This window comes from Bubalus kerabau, chromosome 7 (genome assembly GCF_029407905.1).
Source record: "Bubalus kerabau isolate K-KA32 ecotype Philippines breed swamp buffalo chromosome 7, PCC_UOA_SB_1v2, whole genome shotgun sequence".
NCBI lineage: Eukaryota > Metazoa > Chordata > Mammalia > Artiodactyla > Bovidae > Bubalus > Bubalus kerabau.
The window spans coordinates 3,768,131-3,778,606 of record NC_073630.1 but is presented as its reverse complement, the minus strand read 5'-3'; the positions used below and the strand labels follow the sequence as shown (position 1 = coordinate 3,778,606).

General features: G+C 39.7%; 1 pseudogene; it reads right to left on the bottom strand.

Moving 5' to 3' along the window:
- Positions 1 to 8,254: 8,254 nt before the first annotated feature.
- Positions 8,255 to 9,186, bottom strand: LOC129657366 (olfactory receptor 5D13-like; annotated as a pseudogene).
- Between the last annotated feature and the right edge of the window lie 1,290 nt (positions 9,187 to 10,476).

The window sequence follows — 10,476 nt, the reverse complement described above, 5'->3', positions numbered from 1 at the left end:
AAGCATCTTTTAATTTCATGGCTGTAGTCATCATCTGGAGTGATTTTGAAGCCTCAGTTCAGTTCAATTCAGTCACTCAGTCGTGTCCGACTCTTTGCAACCCCAAGAATTGCAGCACACCAGGACTCCCTGTCCATCCCCAACTCCCAGAGTTCACCCAGACTCACATCCATCGATTCAGTGATGCCATCCAGCCATCTCATCCTCTGTCGTCCCCTTCTCCTCCTGCCCCCAATCCGTCCTAGTATCAAAGTCTTTTCCAATGAGTCAACTCTTCGCAAGAGGTGGCCAAAGTACTGGAGTTTCAACTTTAGCATCATTCCTTCCAAAGACATCCCAGGGCTGATCTCCTTCAGAATTGACTGGTTGGATCTCCTTGCAGTCCAAGGGACTCTCAAGAGTCTTCTCCAACACCACAGTTCAAAAGCATCAATTCTTTGGAGCTCAGCCTTCTTCAAAGTCCAACTCTCACATCCATACATGACCACAGGAAAAAACATAGCCTTGACTAGATGAACCTTTGTTGGCAAAGTAATGTCTCTGGTTTTGAATATGCTATCTAGGTTGGTCATAACTTTCCTCCCAAGGAGTAAGTGTCTTTTAATTTTATGACTGCAGTCACCATCTGCAGTGATTTTGGAGCCCCCCAAAATAAAGTCTGACACTGTTTCCACTGTTTCCCCATCTATTTCTCATGAAGGGTTGGGACCGGATGCCATGATCTTCATTTTCTGAATGTTGAGCTTTAAGCCAACTTTTTCACTCTCCACTTTCACTTTCACCAAGAGGCTTTTTAGTTCCTCTTCACTTTCTGCCATAAGGGCGGTGTCATCTGCATATCTGAGGTGATTGATATTTCTCCCGGCAATCTTGATTCCAGCTTGTGATTCTTCCAGCCCAGCGTTTCTCATGATGTACTCTGCATAGAAGTTAAATAAGCAGGGTGACAATATACAGCCTTGACGTACTCCTTTTCCTATTTGGAACCAGTCTGTTGTTCCATGTCCAGTTCTAACTGTTGCTTCCTGACCTGCATACAGGTTTCTCAAGAGGCAGGTCAGCTGGTCTGGTATTCCCATCTCTTTCAGAATTTTCCACATTTTATTGTGATCCACACAGTCAAAGGCTTTGGCATAGTCAATAAAGCAGAAATGGATGTTTTTCTGGAACTCTCTTGCTTTTTCCATGATCCAGCGGATGTTGGCAATTTGATCTCTGGTTCCTCTGCCTTTTCTAAAACCAGCTTGAACATCAGGAAGTTCATGGTTCACATATTGCTGAAGCCTGGCTTGGAGAATTTTGAGCATTACTTTACTAGAGTGTGAGATGAGTGCATGTGTGCAGTAGTTTGAGCATTCTTTGGCATTGCCTTTCTTTGGGATTTGAATGAAAACTGACCTTTCCCAGTCCTGTGGCCACTGCTGAGTTTTCCAAATTTGCTGGCTTATTGAGTACAGCACTTTCACAGCATCATCTTTCAGGATTTGAAAGAGCTCAACTGGAATTCCATCACCTCCACTAGTTTTGTTCGTAGTGATGTTTTCTAAGGCCCACTTGACTTCACATTCCAGGATGTCTGCCTCTAGGTGAGTGACCACACCATCGTGATTATCTGGGTCGTGAAGATCTTTTTTGTACAGTTCTTCTATGTATTCTTGCCACCTCTTCTTAACATCTTCTGCTTCTGTTAGGTCCATACCATTTCTGTTTTTTATCGAGCCCATCTTTGCATGGAATGTTCCCTTGGTATCTCTAATTTTCTTGAAGAGATCTCTAGTCTTTCCCATTCTGTTGTTTCCCTTTATTTCTTTGCATTGATCACTGAGGAAGGCTTTCTTATCTATTCTTGTAATTCTTTGAAACTCTGCATTCAGATGCTTATATCTTTCCTTTTCTCCTTTGCTTTTCACTTCTCTTCTTTTCACAGTTATTTGTAAGGCCTCCCCAGACAGCCATTTTGCTTTTTTTTTTTTTTGCATTTCTTTTCCATGGGGATGGTCTTGATCCCTGTCTCCTGTACAATGTCACGAACCTCAGTCCATAGTTCATCAGGCACTCTATCTATCAGATCTAGGCCCTTAAATCTATTTCTCACTTCCACTGCATAATTATAAGGGATTTGATTTAGGCCATTCCTGAATGGTCTAGTGGTTTTCCCTACTTTCTTCAATTTCAGTCTGAATTTGGCAATAAGGAGTTCATGATCTGAGCCACAGTCAGCTCCTGGTCTTGTTTTTGTTGACTTTATAGAGCTTCTCCATCTTTGGCTGCAAAGAATATAATCAGTCTGATTTCAGTGTTTACTGTCTGGTGATGTCCATGTGTAAGTGTCTTCTCTTGTGCTGTTGGAAGAGGGTGTTTGCTATGACCAGTGCGTTTTCTTGGCAAAACTCTATTAGTCTTTGCCCTGCTTCATTCCATATTCCAAGGCCAAATTTGTCTGTTACTCCAGGTGTTTCTTGACTTCCTCCTTTTGCATTCCAGTCCCCTATAATGAAAAGGACATCTTTTTTGGGTGTTAGTTCTAAAAGTTCTTGTAGGTCTTCATAGAACCGTTCAACTTCAGCTTCCTCAGTGTTACTGGTTGGGGCATAGTCTTGGATTACTGTGATATTGAATGTTTCACCTTGGAAATGAACAGAGATCATTCTGTCGTTTTTGAGATTGCATCCAAGTACTGCATTTCAAACTCTTTTGTTGACCATGATGGCTACTCCATTTCTTCTGAGGGATTCCTGCCTGCAGTAGTAGATAATATGGTCATCTGAGTTAAATTCACCCATTCCAGTCCATTTTAGTTTGCTGATTCCTAGAATGTCGACATTCACTCTTGCCATCTCTTGTTTGACCACTTCCAATTTCCCTTGATTCATGGTCCTGACATTCCAGGTTCCTATGCAATATTGCTCTTTACAGCATCAGACCTTGCTTCTATCATCAGTCACACCCACAGCTGGGTATTGTTTTTGCCTTGGCTCCATCCCTTCTTTCTTTCTAGAGTTATTTCTCCACTGATCTCCAGTAGCATATTGGGCACCTACTGACCTGGGGAGTTTCTCTTTCAGTACCCTATCATTTTGCCTTTTCATACTGTTCATGGGGTTCTCAAGGCAAGAATACTGAAGTGGTTTGTCATTCCCTTCTCCAGTGGACTACAATTCTGTCAGACCTCTCCACCATGACCCTGCCCGTCTTGGGTGGCCCCATGGGCATGGCTTAGTTTTATTGAGTTAGATAAGGCTGTGGTCCTAGTGTGATTAAATTGACTAGTTTTCTGTGAGTATTGTTTCAGTGTGTCTGCCCTCTGATGCCCTCTTGCAACACCTACCGTCTTACTTGGGTTTCTCTTAACTTGGACGTGGGGTATCTCTTCATGGCTGCTCCAGCAAAGCACAGCCGCTGCTCATTACCTTGGATGAGGGGTATCTCCTCACTTCCACCCCTTCTGGCCTTGATCAGGGAATAGCTCCTCTAGTCCCTCCTGAGCCCACACAGCCACCGCTCCTTGGAGGTGGGGTTGCTCCTCCTCCGGCCCGTGGCTCCTGGCCTCGGGCATGGGGTAGGTCCTCTCAGCCGTTCCTACGCCATCACAGCCTGGCACTCTCGGCCACTGCCTCTGACCTCGGACGTGGAGTAACTCCTCTTGGTCGCCTCCCCTCAGGCATGGGGTCCTCCTGGCTTCTGCCCCTGACTTCGGACATGGGGTAGCTCCTCTCAGCCGTTCCTGCGCCATCACAGCCTGGCACTCTCGGCCACTGCCCCTGACCTCGGACATGGGGTAACTCCTCTTGGTCGCCTCCCCTCAGGCATGGGGTCCTCCTGGCTTCTGCCCCTGACCTTGGACGTGGGGTATCTCCTCTTGGCAGCACTAAATGCGCCGGTCACAGCTGATATATTTTTAAGTAATTAATGTGTATTTTGTGAGTTTCTGCTCTAGAATCTCATGCTAAAGCACTGAATCAGCATGTCTAGACAATACAGATATATTTGAAGAAGTATATAAAATTCATGTACTTATTCATTACAGTTGCAAAAGTTAAAAAACCACTGTTTCTTAGATTTTCTAGCTATCATTGTAGAGTGTCTTTGTGCAAAAACATTTCAGAATGAAATTAAAGCCCAAGAAGATTCTCTGGCTTCCACAGGGGGCATTTGTGAGAAACTGACCTCTTACACAGAATCATACTGGAAAGAACTTATGAAGATTTTTTTTTTTTAATAAAAGACTTCAAGGGTTTTCACTTGTGCTATGTTTACTCAATTTACACACAATATTTTAGAACTGTTATTTATGAGCAGAAATATGGTAGAAATATTTTTTGAGATATATTGTCCAAGAAAAATGGAGTGTTGGTAGATTGTTGCTAATTTAGAGAATATAAATGTGTAATCTGGTTAGGTAATCTCTCTCTTTTTGACTGCCCTGTATCAGAGCATCTAAAGATTCATTTGATCTACATACTGACTGTTATTATGAGATCTAGTGGATGTGAACTAAAGGCAAGAATATTTTAAGTCCTATAAATGGAATTATAAAATTAAAATTGACTTATTCAATTGTCTGAAGGCCTCTTACCTCAACTTACCAGTATCTCCCTGGAAGAAACTTATACACATAGATATAACTCAGCTTTTGTGACTACCCTAGGGATATGGTAAAGAATCTACCTGGAATATGGGAGACCTGGGTTTGATCACTGGGTCACAAAGATCCCTTGGAGAAGGGAATGGCTACCAACTTCAGTATTTTTGCCTGGAGAATTCCATGGACATAGGTGGCTGGTAGGTTACAGTCCATGAGGTCACAAAGACTCTGACACAACTGAGTGACTAACACTTTAAGGGTTGACATGTCTCCAGATCATCTGACTCTCACAGACAGTAAGACCTTCATTCAAGAATGTCACAGAAAATTTAAAACATATCAAACACTTCCCCAACCAAGACAGTATAAAACTGGAAATCAGTTAAAAAAATAAGTTTAAAAATTTGCAAATGTATGGAGATTAAACATATCCCTGAACAACCAGTAGTTCAGAGGAGAAATAAAAAAAGAATTAAAAAATATCCTGAGACAAATGGAAATAGAAAAATATGCCCAAAATTAGAGGATAATAACAAATTACAACCAACACAGCTTTAAGAGAAAAGTTTGTAGTGAAAAAATGCTTACATTAAGGGGAAAAAAAAAAAAAAAAAGCTAGACCTTTGATACCCCAAGGAATTAAAAAGGAGAACTTTGAGCTTTAAGCCAACATTTTCACTCTTCTCTTTCATTTTCATCAAGAGGCTCTTTAGTTCTTCTTCACTTTCTGCCATAAGGGTGGTGTCATCTGCATATCTGAGGTGATTGATATTTCTCCTGGCAATCTTGATTCCAGCTTGTGATTCTTCCAGCCCAGCGTTTCTCATGATGTACTCTGCATAGAAGTTAAATAAGCAGGGTGACAATATACAGCCTTGACGTACTCCTTTTCCTATTTGGAACCAGTCTGTTGTTCCATGTCCAGTTCTAACTGTTGCTTCCTGACCTGCATACAGGTTTCTCAAGAGGCAGGTCAGCTGGTCTGGTATTCCCATCTCTTTCAGAATTTTCCACATTTTATTGTGATCCACACAGTCAAAGGCTTTGGCATAGTCAATAAAGCAGAAATAGGTGTTTTTCTGGAACTCTCTTGCTTTTTCCATGATCCAGCGGATGTTGGCAATTTGATCTCTGGTTCCTCTGCCTTTTCTAAAACCAGCTTGAACATCAGGAAGTTCATGGTTCACATATTGTTGAAGCCTGGCTTGGGGAATTTTAAATAAACTCTTCAGATTTTCTGAAATCTGTATTAGCTTAGAAAGGACAAGATCTCTAAATTGAACATGACCAGTGTTAATAAACTACATTCAAGGACTATTCATGAGAGACCCTTTTGATAATGGAAGTGTTATTTCTGTGGTTCTGAAAACTGCAAAAGAGTCAAATGTTTATAGAATATGCAGCTACATCTAAAGACTTAAAATTAGACAAAGAAACATATTCCAAGGTAGAGTATTCAGCAATAAAAGCACTCATATAAGTTTTTGAGTGTAATATTTATGGTATTTTAGCTTTTTAAATCTCATGTGACAACTATATTCATTAAGGAGACATCATCTAAAGTCTTACCCAGGTGAAGAGTTAGTCACCTAGTCGTGTCCATCTCTTTGTGACCCCATGGACTGTAGCCAGGCTGCTCTGTCCATAGGATTCTCCAGAGAAGAATACTGGAGTGGATTGCCATTCCTTCTCCAGGGCATCTTCCTGACCCAGGGATCGAACCTGGATCTCCTGCATTGCAGGGGGATTCTTTACCATCTGAGCCACCACAGAAGCTCCTTTACCTAGGTGAGCACAGTACTAAATATGAATTTAGTCAGAAATTTTCATTTCTTTTCATCTTTTATTCATCCAGCAAGTATTCATTGAAGTCCAAATGTGTTTTCTAGGTAATTTTATAGGCATTAGAGATATAAGATACAATAATAATACCAGAAAATTCTACTCTCTTGGAGTGTATAGAAGGAGAAGGAAATGAGACAAATAAATTATTGCATGTATTTAACATATCATCTGTTTTTAAGAAAAAATATATCATTAATGGGATAAAGAGTGATTATCTCATTATATTAGATTTTCAGAAAAGAATTTTCTTGGAAGGTGGTATTTGAATAGGCACATACATGATTTAATAGAAATATATTTATTAACACTGGATTGAGCACTAAAATATTTTGGAGCCTATTAACTTCCTTACAAGGTGTTTCATGTTTTTTTATATTTCAAGCTATTATGTCAGTGAGTATGTCCGTATGTATACTGTATGTCACTGAGTTCAGTGTGAGGATTGGCATGGTATAAAACAGACTCTACTTGAACAATTACTTATGAGCATTTGGAACTGAGCATACTATAGAAGGCTTCCCAGGTGGCACTAGTGATAAGGTACTTGCAGGAGACATAAGCGATTCTGGCTCAGTCCCTACGTCTGGAAGATCCCCTGGAGGAAGGCATGGCAACCAACTCCAGTATTCTTGCCTGGAGAATGCCATGGGCAGAGGAGCCTGGTGGGCTACAGTCCAGGGTCTCAAAGAGTCAGACACGAGTGAAGTGACTTAGCACACAGCACGCACGTGCTATAGAGAGAAAGGATGATGATGTGTGGAAGGCACAGGTAAACAGGGCTCTGTGATGCCCACAGGTAGAAACTATCTTTAAAATAGTGACAGAAGGGAAAGCTAGGAAATGATGACTTTGAACTTTCTTAGTTCATTGAATGGGCTAAAGTAAAACAAGATCCAAAAGGGCAGCAGAATATTCATGCAAAATATGTTAACTATGATGGACACACAGTAGGCAATACAACTGAAAGGATGAGTATAAGAAACAGTCTATGCTCAGCTATAGCACCAGCCAGAAAGATGGAACACAGCTTCTGGGGCACAACAGCTATGTAAAGTTCAGTTTTACAAACAGCCAGGAAGCAGTTATGTACCAACAATACTAAAAATGAGTTGTTTTTTTTTTTGCTTCTTTTTTTTTTTTTTTTTAAGAATTGTGTGTGGTTTAGGAGGAAACAGAGAGAAGCAGAAGTCACACACCCTCCTTCCCTGTGTGTCTCTGTGTATCTTTTTCTGTCTCCTATAAGGACACTCTCATTGGATTTTGGGTTCACTTTAAGCTCATCTTAACTCTTACCTTAATTACATCTGCAAAGGTATTATTTCCAAATAAGGTGACATTTGAATTCTGGATGACATGGATATTTGGAAGACACTATTCACCCATAGTGCTTCCATGTTGGCTCAGAAGTTGAAGAATTTCCCTGAAATGCAGGAAACCCAGGTTTAATCCCTGGGTCAGGAAGATTCCCTGGAGAAGGCAATGGCTACCCACTCCATTATTCTTTCCTGGAGAGTTCCATGGACAGGGGAACCTGGCAGGCTACAGTCCATGGGGTGGCAAAGAGTCAGACATGACTGAACAACTCACAGTTTTACTTTTCATACACCCACAACACACATCATTTTACACATGATACACAGCTATTTTATTTTACATTGAACTGAACTGAAACTAAGAGATCAAACAGCCAATTTATGACTCTAAATTTATGGTCTAGTGAGTTGACTACATAATTTGAGTCATCATCTCTACAAGAAGATTTAATCAACACTATGTAATAGATCAAATTTCTTTTGGACATACAGATCTTCAACCAAATTGTATTTAGTGATTCATTAATTTCCTGACACTCTCCTTCACATCTTTGTTCCTGAGGCTATAGATCAGAGGTTTCAGCATGGGACTCACCACTGTATAAAACACAGAACCTACTTTGACCATAAGCCATGAGTTTTTGGAGCTGGGTACACAGTAAAGGAACAAGACAGTCCCATGGAACATAGTGATGGTGGTCAGATGGGAGGCACAAGTAGAGAAGGATTTTTTGGTGAATCCCAGCAGAGGGCATTTTTATGATAGTGGCAAAAATGGAAATATAAGTAGTGAAGATAATTGCCAGGCTGTTCACCTTATTAAATATGGCAATGGCAAAACAGAGCACTTGGCTGATGAAGGGGTCAGAGCAGGAGACGGAGACAATGACAGAGTGCTGATAGAGAAAATTATTTTTGATGTTAGACCCACAGAAGGATAATGTCTGAAGAAAATAGGTGAGTGTCAGGGAGGAGAACTACACCCTACATGTAGGGACAGGCCACTAACAATGCACAGAGCTCTGGGGACATGACCACTGTGTAGAGTAGAGGCTTACAAATGGCCACAAATCAGTCATAGGGCATCACTGCCAACATGAATGCCTCTGCCACTGCAAACACACAAGCCGAGAAGAATTGCGTGATGCATCCTGTGAAAGAGATGGTTCTGTCTTCCACAACCAAATTCTCCAAGAGTTTGGGTGTAACTGTGGTGGAGTAGCAGAAATCAATAAAGGACAAGTGACTGAGAAAAAAGTACATGGGGATGTGGAGTTTGGGACTGATCCTGTTGATGGTGATCATGCACAGGTTCCCCATCACGGTGACTGCATAGACGGTGAGGAAAGCCAGGAACAAGGGAACCTGGATGTTGGGATATTCTGAGAAGCCCAAGAGGGTGAACGTGGCCCTGGCACTCTGATTTCCTTCAGCAAACCACATGATTGTTATTGGAGAGAATCTTAAATAGTGATAATAAAATGATAGCAATGATAATGATGACAGTCCATGGATATCTCATTTATTGTGTGGCAGACATTGTGTTAAAATATTGGTACATTAGTTTTGACCACTAAATAAGACTTTGAATTTAAAAACAACCAGTCTCATATTTTACAAAGGAAATGGAAGCATATATGAGTTAAGACACTTGTTTGAATTAACACAGCCTGCTAGTGATGAGTTAGATTTGAAGTTGATCATGAGTGACAGATATTGAATTTAGTGTAGAGTTAGAGACAAATATTTTCTATAGTGTTGTAGAAAAACATACTTTTCATAGTTCCACCATTCTGAAGGTCTGTGCTGTTAAGTGGGAATAATATAACAATAAATGAAAACATAGCATTCAAATTTATTTTAAAAAGCGGGAGGAGTAATATTTTTAGAGGCCATAGTACTTCTATCATTATGTTCAAACTAAAGATCATCAAAAAGGCAGAAGTCATGAGTCACCACAAGAATTTTCACATTTTGGAAAACATAAATGAACATTGAAGGAAAAAAAGCTCTATCTTCAAGTTTTCCAATGATTTGTTTGATGCTAAAATTATTGGCTTTGTGTTCAATGCAGAGACCTGGTAAAGTAATGAAGTTGTATTACAATTTGTAGTATCCTCACTTTTGTTTTCTTTCCTATTTGACTATTTATCACTTCTCTCACATAGTGCCACTGATGCTCTCAATATAGTCTTTTAAATTTTTTGATCAATATCTCTTAACTTGCTATCAATATTTTTAATCTAATAAATTTATTAAGAATATTATAGAATTAAATGCTTATAGAATATCTGAATTACAGAGTAACTTAAAATGTATTTTGCTCAATTCTTTCACATTCTATACTGTTTCTCAAGAAAACCAGAGAATACAGTAACAAACACAAGTGGTTAAATTATCACCCTCAAAACTTCTGGTGACAGGAATATTGAGTTTGATTAAAACTACAGGTGATAATCTTGCTTTGAGTCATACAATCATTATTTGTATACGTTATTTTGAGAAAGCAAAAGCATCTTGTACTGGTAAGCAGTTTATAACAACAGAAGAATATTTATTTAGCAAAGATTTTAAAATAAGTTAACCAATAACAAGCACACATCTGAAATATTCATTAATAAAAGGACTATTAGTTCGACTCTCATAAACACAGATGTAATTTTAATTTTGTCTGACCATGTGAAGGGAGAAATACTTAATTATTTCTTGAATAGCTTTATGGTACTTTTGACA